This window comes from Podarcis filfolensis (genome assembly GCF_964270895.1).
Source record: "Podarcis filfolensis genome assembly, chromosome: 8".
NCBI lineage: Eukaryota > Metazoa > Chordata > Lepidosauria > Squamata > Lacertidae > Podarcis > Podarcis filfolensis.
Genome location: NC_139611.1, coordinates 62,853,568 through 62,864,000, shown reverse-complemented (window position 1 = coordinate 62,864,000; position 10,433 = coordinate 62,853,568). Strand labels below are relative to the sequence as shown.

The window sequence follows — 10,433 nt, the reverse complement described above, 5'->3', positions numbered from 1 at the left end:
CCAAATGTTGTGACACCAGACCACCAGACCAGAGCCAATTTGTTTGGTGGGAAATTCCTGCCCAGCCCTGAACACAGAAGCCAATAAAGTCCATGGCAAACTCAAGCACAAACAAGAAGTCTAATATACAAGGGAGAATAGATGGGAGATCCTGTGATGAACTGGGTGGAGGAGCTGGCTCCGCCCTCTGGGAAAGGCTTGCCACTAAGCTTGCCTGTGATTGGTCAATTAGCAGGCAAGCTACAATTTGCAGCCCTGGCCCACAAAGTCCATAGGCCTCTCGTGCTGACCAGGTGCCCCAGTGCATCGTCCAATTGCCAGAGTGTGACAGAAAGACATTGTATGGCCACAGCACTGCCAGACCATTGAAGGTAAGCAGACTTATCTATTTATTCAAACTGTTTATATCCCATCTTTCTGCTTCATCACTGGAATGTCCAAACAACACTGGTTAATGCATTTTGAAAAACCAAATAAACAAATAAAACAGCAGATGACACACTTTTTAGAAGTCAGGAGATAAATAACAGATTAACTAATCATACCAAAGGACTGCTGAAGTTAGGCAGTCTTCACTGAGCATAAATGCTATCAACGAGTGTGCCAGGGGGATAGGGCACGGAATTTCATAGCCTGAGTACCAAAACAGAGAAAGCCCTCTTTTACCTATCCTCAGTTAACAGAGTGACTTGAATGAAACAGATTTAATCCAGAAAGAAAATAAACTGATATACTTTACTGGGGTAAACTGAACAAAAACAGTATATAAATTGAGGAGAATATCATTTACAGGTCTAGTTGTGAGCAATGAGACATAATATTCAACCACACATACTGAGATAAGCCTCCTTGAGAAGTATTTATCCCTCCAACTCCTCCAACTGTCAAATCTCAACAGTCTTTCTATAACATGAACAGTTTACTCCCAAATGACTATAACATCTAGCTAAGCCAAGTCTGGTGTTAGCCAGACCAATAATCACACTAACCCTTAATGATCCCCGATGTTGTACAACTGCATTTCTGCCAGTAGTGAGACACGGAGCCAGGCCACTCCTGGCAACCAAAGTAGGTGGACACAGAATCATGCAGAAGGAACAGTCCTCAACTTATTTGAAGATGGTCCTTAAAGAACGCAGGCCTCAAGTCATTTGGGCATTTAAAGGTTATAACCAGCACCTTGAACTTGTCTAAGAAGAAGAACAGAAGCCAATGAAGCTGGTGCAATTAAAACAACAAACAGCCAGTACTCTAGCTTCTGCCATAGCTCAGAAAGTCCCTGGTTCAATCCTGGGCATCTCCGGGTGGGGCTAGGAGTGTCTCCTGCCTGAGACCCTAGGGAGCTGCTGCCAGTTCAGTGTAGGCAATACTGAACCAGATGGACCAATGGTCTGATTCAGTATAATACATTTTCCGATATTCCTGTGAGGTTTCCAACCCCCTTGGAAAGACAGCTCCACACATTACAGTAATCAAGCCTCGTCATAAAGCACATGTGACTTCACCAGCCTAAAGTGAGCTACAGCACTCGTGGCTTGCAGGGTCCAAAAGCACACCCAGACTGCAAGCCTGAGCTGCAATGGAAAAAAGGGAGGCACTCTGAGACCATATGGGATTAACACAGAGCCAAGATGCCACATGGGGAGAGGTAAAACATTAGCCACTTTTCTTTCCCTGCTTGCAAACTCTGAGCTCCCTGCACAGCATCACCTACTAGCTCTTCTGCTTATACTGCTAACCCCACAGGAATTGCCCACAAAGTGCTCACACAATCTAAGTAAATAAAGTTACCAGCTCCCTTTGGAGAATGGAGGTGGGAAATAGGGAATGCCCCCCCCCCAAAAAAAACAACTAGTTCCAAAAGTTCTGTTCCTTGGTTAAACTCAGCCCGAGCAAGATAAATACAGTGATGGATAATTAGCCATGTCTGTGTTATTTAATGCTTACACATGGTCTGAAACATGAGCTGGCCAAGGGAAGACCCTTCCCCTGTAAAGTGGCGCAGGTAGGTAATTTTAGACTCATAATTTATGGTCTTGTGTGTACTCCTGCATTTGGGGGGCTGAGTGGGACCCTGGACCTCTGTCTCAATGGCACCACCACCCCTGTAGGCTTTCCAGTGCTGCCACTTTCAATGAGGTGGTGAGATACTGATTTTGGGGCAGAGTCTTCCATGAGGGAAGGGCCATAGCTCACTGGGAGGGCATCTGCCTTACATGCGGAAGGTCCCAAGTTCAGTCCCCACCACCTCCAGGTAGGGCCTGAAACCCTGGAGAGGTACTGCCTGCTGAGCAGGATAGACTAGTAGGTCTGATTTAGAATAAGGCAGATTCCTGTGTTCCAACACTGCTGCTTGTTTGTTTTGAAAAGCACTTTGAGGGCCCTATGGGACTGAACAGTAGCCCATACATTTGGTATGTGTTCTTATCATACTGAGGAGTATAATGGAGGCTTATTTTACCATTTCCACCCTCCTTTCAGTGGGCACTTGTGTCTTACGCATAGACACTTCCTAGGAAAACCCAGAAATTATAACCTATAACCTTTACTCTGTCCCTGTCTTTTATGCAACCAGTCCAAACAGCACTCCCTTTGAAAAACTGTTGACTCCCAGTGTGATATCTGATCACACAAAAACTTGTTATGCTGGGGAAGGGTTGCAAGGAAAAAGGGGGTAATTAAAATGTCAGAATGGAGGTTGTCCAATCAGATACGTGGCATGAGCTGGTAGTTGCAGCGATAATAATCTAGGCTTAAAAACAGCAACTCGTATATTCACCTTTGGCAAATATGAATCACCTCCAAGTCAGAGAAGCATGGCAAGATATTTGTCCATAAATGGGCCACAGTTGTGAGTGAGTGGGCAAAGTGGGGAAGAATTGCTTAGGGTCTAGTAACTTATGCAGTCCTATTTACAAGACTGTATTTAATTAATTAATTTATAGAAGTACTTCTATACTACCTTCTCGCATAACATCAGGGTGGTGCACAGCAAGGCAGAAACATTAAAAAGCTATACAAAGCAATCAATAAAATGACTGGCTATTCAATAAAAAATTAAACAACTGCATAGGTTGTTTTCAAGAGATGCCTGAAAGTCAAAACGAAGATGCCTGCCGAATGACTGCTGGAAGAGTGTTCCACAGCAGGGGACTGATAACACTAAATGCCTGATTTATAGTTGATGCCAGTCAGGCCTCTGTAACCTGGGGGACAAGTAACAGCACTTCTCTGGGTAATCTCAGTGATTGGACAGGTGGTTCAAATCTCACCCCTCCTCCCTAAGATCACTCACTCACCAGCACCCACAAAAGATCTCAGCGGTGCCCTCCTTATTAAAGGGATTGCAATGGAGGTGTGGAAGAGGACACGTATGGTTTAGGTGACTGAAGATGTGTTGGGCTGAGTCAGATGTACCTAAAAGTGCCAACACCTGCAATTGTTTTTACCATAGAGCTTTCGGCATATTAATTTTCATTATTGCCCTGATGATAATGGAAGCCGCAGCATTGCCACACACCCTGACCAGCCCAAGTCAAGCTGGCCCGGCTGCAACACAAGATGGGGAGGGCTATGGGGTGACCGCTCCTGTTCTGTGGATGACCAGTAGTGCAACTGAGCAATTTTAGATTGTGGAGTTTAGGTTTTAAAAGATGGCAATGTATATTATTGTAGTTACTTACTTTTTTTTACTATTCTGCTGGGAGCTGCCCAGAGTGGCTGGGGAAACCCAGCCAGATGGGTGAGGTGGAATTATTATTATTATTATTATTATTATTATTATTATTATTATTATTATTAAAAAAGAAGCCACCACTCCTGCATTTGTTAATCTTCCTGCTCATTCTGCTGAGTAGGGTTTGGGCCTCTGCCCCAACCCAACACCAAATAGAAACAGTATTTTGCAGTTTGTTCTGTGAGAACTGCAAGTTTGCGTTCAGAAATGCATTAAGTAAAGCAGTAACAGCTGTGAACCTATACAACCTATCCACAGAAGAGGCTGCCTGCCACATCCCTTCATGAGTCATAGTTCTGACCTTGCTACCTCTGAATCATCCTTGGGGGGGGGGTTGCTGTAATTTTGCCATGCCTCTGTCACAGGTGCAGCTGGACTGATCAGTCACCCCTGATGTTTGAAAGAGTAAGAATGACCAGCCACCCCACAGCCATTAGGAGTCTGTCCATTGCCTCTCTCAATGAGTCACTGCTCTGACTTTGTCTCCTTCCAATCTGGAATTATGCTCAGAGCAAGCCCAAAAATCACAAGATGGGCAGTGGGATAGGAATATGTTGTATCAGATGTTAACAGGAAGGAGAAGCAGCCAAACCAGCCAGCTTAGCTCCTCTTGTGGCCCATGTCCTTCTTCTATCTTCTTCTATCTCTCTCCCCCACCCCCTCCTGCAATTCCTTCTGTTGACAGAGACACCCCCCCTTCAAGCGACACTGTGCCTGTTATGTACTGAGTTGAATAGGATCCAAAATGCAACAGTCTGATTGGTCCTAGAACAATAGGATCCAAAATGCAGCAGTCTGATTGGTCCTAGAACAATAGGATCCAGAATGCAGCAGTCTGATTGGTCCTAGAACAATAGGATCCAGAATGCAGCAGTCTGATTGGTCCACAGGAGCCACCCAATCCAGCTCCAGGTGAAAGTGAATCCACAACCTTATTGGCCTACAGGAGAATCCCGGAATTAGCCAATCACGTGGGGCCCATTGTGTAAATAATGTTTATACAGCAGACATTCTGGGGGAACTTCCATTTCCTCCTAACCACTATAAGCTGAATAAAGAGCATGAACTCCACTCTCGACTCCGAGTATATTTCAGTGCCTAGCTGTTCTTTCTTCCTCATCATGGAGACATACCTCTTCTCACTGGGTCAGATTGATTGTCCACCTATCTATCCATTGATGGCTGGTACCTGTTGGGACTTGCAGGGCAGTAGCCAGAAGACCCAACAGTTAGAGGCCAATGGCAGGCAGAGCAAACGAATTCCAGCTTCACCCACCCCACCCCTGCTGGAAAACAAGCTGATAGTCAAGGACTGGATATAAGTAAGACAGTGGGCAGGTGGGGGCTGAACAAGGATGATGGGACACTGCGTCCATATCCTGCCTTCTCTGACCAGCAGCTGCTCTCCAGGTTCTCTCTCAGGAAAAGGGTCTCACCTCGCCTCCAAACTGACCCTTTTAACTGGAGACGCTGGGGACTGAGCTGTGAACCTTTTCCATGCAGAGCATGGGCTTTGCTACAAATCTGTGGCTGAGTTTTCATGTTCTCCAGATTTCTTCATCAGACCAGAGTTCTGGAGATCTCAAAAACTTGCTCACAAGTTTATGGCATTTTGATTGGTTCCAGTAAAGGCATTACAACTTTTTTCGGGGGGGGGGGGGTTTCAAATGGGCCAACACAGCTACCACCATTTTTAAATGCACAAAACAGAAACCCATTCAGAAATTTTGGGGTGAAGCTACGCTGAAAGCAGGTGCCTCTTACTCTTTCACACTCTTGAGACCTCATCTGTACTATACATTTAAAGCAGCATCATACCACTTTAAAGAGTCATGATTTCCCCCAAAGAATCCTGGGAAGTGTAGTTTGTTAGGGGTGCTGAGCATTGTCAGTCCCTTCACAGAGCTATAGTTCCTGGAGTGGTTTAACAGTCAATCCCTCTTCCCGGGGTACTCTGGGAATTGTAGTTCTGTGAGGGGAATAGGGCTTGCCTAACAACTCCCAGGATTCTTTGGGGATAGCTGTTTAAAGTGAAATGATGCTGCTTTAAACGTATAGTGCAGATGGGGCCTAATTTTTTCCCTCAGTGAGAAGAAGCAAAGAAAACACGGAAATAAATGACTTGGCATATATTGAATGAAATCAGATTATCTGAGGGGAGAAAAAAGGCGTGTGTTGGAGCTGCTAACAAATATTGCAGCAGAAAAAACCTGAGATTAATTTGGACTATTTTGTTCAGAAGAAATATCCAAATAATTTCAAGAATGCTAATGATTTGGGGGAGAGGGCTATGCCCAAATATAACTTTCTACCAAACGTTGCCTAACATAAAGCTTCAAGACATTTTTTAATTTTCTGGCTCAGGTGAAACATTTGGGGGAAAGCAAGAAGTGTATTTATAAAACTAGGGGAAATTCTCACGAGGGCTCCATGCATCTCTAGTAATTACAAGTGTATCCTCAGTGATATTTTGTCATCTGTGAAATGGAACTAAAATGATATTCCCACACCAAAGCATCCGCCTTAAGACTGGTTTGTGAATTACTTTGAAATCTCCACCTGAAAGATGCTACCTGCTCATTATACTTTATCCACACAAAAAAGTGGTGAGAAAAAGGGGACAGATTCTGATCTCAACGGTGTAAAAATCCAGAGAGACTTCACCTCAGTAACCATACAAGTAATTAAATGCATTTTAATTACAAGCCTTGCGGCTTTACTTACCAACAGTGCAAACAAGGTTGATTGCTGCTGTATTAAATACAAGGATTAATCATACAGTGGAGCTCAGCTGTGTTGCTTGAGCCTTACACAGGAGCCAGAACCTGGTCTGGAAAAGGAAGCAAAAAGAGAGAGGGATTAGTCAGCTGTAGTGCAATTCCCAATTCCATAGGCAATGGCAAAAACTTTCACTGAGGCTAACAGAAGCAGCAGTTGGTCTTGCATTTATTTATTTTCTTGCTTGGAAATATTTAAGCAACATTCCCAAGGCAGCATACAAAATAAAACGTACAGTGGTACCTCGGGTTAAGTACTTAATTCGTTCCGGAGGTCCGTTCTTAACCTGAAACTGTTCTTAACCTGAAGCACCACTTTAGCTAATGGGGCCTACTGCTGCTGCCGCACCGCCGGAGCACGATTTCTGTTCTCATCCTGAAGCAAAGTTCTTAACCCGAGGTACTATTTCTGGGTTAGTGGAGTCTGTAGCCTGAAGCGTATGTAACCTGAAGCGTCTGTAGCCCAAGGTACCCCTGTACTTTTAATATTTCACAAAGACACGTAAGCCTGGTCAGTTCCAGTGTCCTGATCACAGGAACATTGAGCCATTTTATGTGTGTGATGGTGACCAGGATTGTGTTGATGGAGCAGACAAACATGACTGCAGTTAAGTATCAACCCACCTCTTCCTTAAGGTAAAGGGTAAAGGGACCCCTGACCATTAGGTCCAGTCGCGTGGCCAGCATGACTAAGCCACTTCTGGTGAACCAGAACCATCCTGGCGAACCAAGACAATCCTCCTTACATGGGTTCAAATTAAGGATGCTTGAGGGTTTTATTTGGTCTGCATTTTTTTTATATATAATAATTTTTATTAAGTTTTCAATTTTACACTTCAAAATAAACATTTTGCAAACTTTGAAATATTCGATGACTTCCCTTTTTCTCCTTCCATGGTTCATTTTACAGATCATAAATTCCTGCATATTTTACTATAACCATCCAAATCTGTTTTCCACTTTTACTTCCATCAAAAATTATTTACTCTGCTGAATTTATCTTAGTGGGATGCAGTTCGCCAAACAGAACATGCATACAAAAAAAATGTGGGGAAAGTGTGCACGGAAATGCATGTTAAAGTGAAAATAATATACAAAAATGCATTAATTTAGGGGAAATTGCTTGCAATAATACATTTATTAGGCAAAATTGTGTAGAAAATGCATATATTAAGAGAAATATGCATGAAAATGCACTGAGATTTCATGCAATTTGTTTAATGCAAACTGAAATGAGATGAACTGGACTTAAGATGGGGGAAACGTGGGAAGCCAAAATTGATAGATTCAGTCGTCCTTAATCTGGACTAGTTCTTGCATTGCTTGAGTGTCACAACTGTAGGCCACGCCACTCTGGCAATACTTGAAATGTCGTGGTTACTTCCTATGGCAGCACAACCAGTCGCTAGGAGCCAAAAGCAGTGGCCTGGAAAGCAACCACATCATACATCCCCTGTGGTTTCCTGATTTACAGGTACAGCAAGGAATACATGACCACACAGAAGTGCCAAACCTGACATAAAGTCAACTCAAGAGCTGCCTTCTGTTTCACAGAGTTAACTATGAGCTCGTTAGAGGAATGTTGGCCTGAAAATGTAAAAATGCATAGAAAGCCACACAAGAGCAAGCTCTGATTCTTTGAGGTGATGATAGAAGTGTAGCAAACAACAACAACTGTTAGAAGTGCAGTCCAGGGATCATCCAGTTTGTAACTTAAGGGTTAATTCTGTTATCAGTAAGTCAGCTAAGAGGGAGGGGAATGTTGCTTAGCAACCAGGCAGCACGGCATGACTATTGCTGAGATGCCACGTTCTCTGATTAGTTGTGTCCTTCTGAGGAAGTTTCTCATCTGTTTGGTTGTACACGTCCAGCCTACAATGCCTGAACAAAGACAAAAACATCTCTGTTCCTTTCTCCTCAACTTATACACTGTTTTTGTTCAATTCTACAAGGGCAGCAACACTGAGACTGAGGAGGAGGACGCTGAGAAGCTGCACCAGCCATTGGGTTGGATGTTAATAAGAAGACAGGCAGGTGGAGACTGGCTGCAGGCAGAATGAGGTTGGTTGGCAACCCAGCTTTTCTTAAAAAACAACAACAACTTGCTTTAGCATTTGTAGAACCTGAGATACGAGGCAAATGTACTGACACTATTCTTCTTCTCATTTTTGTGAAAAGCTAGGCTGTTCCCCACTTTCAGTGTTTTACTTCAACTCCACCAGAAAAAAAATCCTGTGGATCCCCATGGTGGGTGGTGCAGTGTCCCACTCATCCTAAAGGACCAGCCTCCACTGCTTTGGGATGTTTGGAATAGTTTGTCACATGCGCCAACATTTCAGTGGGTGGCCCCTAGTACGACTTCCCTGCTTCCATTTGCTCACCTAAGCACAACCTGCCCATTTCCCGCAGCCCAGATGATTCAAGCGTGCCTACTTTCACCAACTGCTGCTTGCTGAAGGCCCATTCATATTTCAACAACTGGATCAAGGAGTTGCTTTCTCAAGATCTCTACCCAGTAAATCTGGGAGATTACTTTGGAGACTGTAATCAAAGTAAAATAATAATACCGAGGTCTTGCACAACACCTCTTTATCACTCCTTTGCAAGCCTTAGTCAGGTGGTAAATATCATTCTTGAGCAAGACCTCAGTATTATAATAATAATTAAAAACCACATGGAAATGCAGGCCCCCTCCCAAAGGCATCCATCCAAAAGCAGAAGCCTCCATTTTGCATATTGTGAGCAATTATAACCAAGGCTAGTAACATTTGTTCTTGCACTTTCTGTTTTTGTTTTGAAGGAGAGACAGAAGCGATGGAGGGGACGCAAAAGATACTGGATACATTCCATCAAGCTCCACCCACTGGTTCAGTTGACGTAAGGCAGAATAGCAATGAATATTCATAACTGGGGAAAACAGGTATATGTGCAAGCCCAAAGGCACACACGGGGGGGGGGGGGATCAGATCTGAACAACCCATTTGCAATACAAGGCCCACACCAGGAAGCACACCTTTGCTCCATTTCTCCGTATCAACCATATTAGTTTATCTTCCCTCCTTTGGCTTTATTCCTTATTGTATGAAACTTGTCTTCCTTGCTAACTGTTAACAGCATTTGTTAAAAACGTATATAAACAATATATGTGTCAGAGCTGCCCAAGGTCCCAGCTCACAAAGGACCAACGCTGCTTCGTCGTTAAGTACAAAAGTCTTTATTGAAGTTCAGTTTCACTTCCAGAGCCGCAGCGCGCAGCTCTATGTCTCACTGTCAGACCGCTGATGATCCCTCTGAATCTCCTCCCCCTGTACACCAGTTTAAGACCCTCGCCTTGCTCCACCTTTTCCGCTGCTCTTTCCTCCTCTGGGACCGCCTGCCCGCCGGGGTCTCGCCCTTTCTAGCCTCCTCTGACGCTGATTCCCCTGAGCCTTCTCCCTCCCTCCGGCGGGCTTTAGGAGCTGGTTCCCCATCCGGGTCTCCTGCTGTCCCCCGCGCCTGCACATTTGAACTTGGCGCGCGCGCCCAGCCAGCAGCTTTCCTCCTGACCGTTTCACTGCTGCTGTCACTGCTTCCTCCTTCGGGGGGGCTAGCTGCAACTAACCTCCCCTCCATTCCCCCACTCTCCGATGGAGGCGTGGTCAGCCCTGACTCACCTCCTCTGCCGGCTGGAGGGGACGCTGGCCCTGACACATGTGACTCTTCCCCCCCACTACGCTCTGGTGGGGAAACTGGTCCCGATCCCCCACTGCTGCTTTGGGGTTCCCCTCTGGCTCCTTGTTTCTGGTGCGTCCCCTCTGGGACCCCCCTTGCTCTGACCATCGGCGCCCCTTTCTGGGAATCTTCTGATTCGCTGGAGAAGCTCATGGAATCTCTCGGGCCACTGTCATACTCCCCTACGCTTCCCTCGGATTCTTCCCCTT

General features: G+C 44.9%; 2 long non-coding RNA genes across 3 annotated transcripts in view; one reads left to right on the top strand and one right to left on the bottom strand.

Moving 5' to 3' along the window:
• Positions 1-215: 215 nt before the first annotated feature.
• Positions 216-9,653, top strand: LOC310767976. The gene is made up of 3 exons (XR_014551126.1): positions 216-371; positions 8,466-8,574; positions 9,314-9,653. It is a non-coding gene; the product is annotated as an uncharacterized lncRNA (long non-coding RNA).
• Positions 6,462-10,433, bottom strand: part of LOC310767991 — a 26,766-nt gene continuing 22,794 nt past the window's right edge. For both annotated transcript variants that reach the window (XR_014551148.1, XR_014551149.1), the window contains exon 3: positions 6,462-6,566. This is a non-coding gene — a long non-coding RNA (uncharacterized lncRNA). The remainder of the gene's footprint in view (positions 6,567-10,433) is intronic.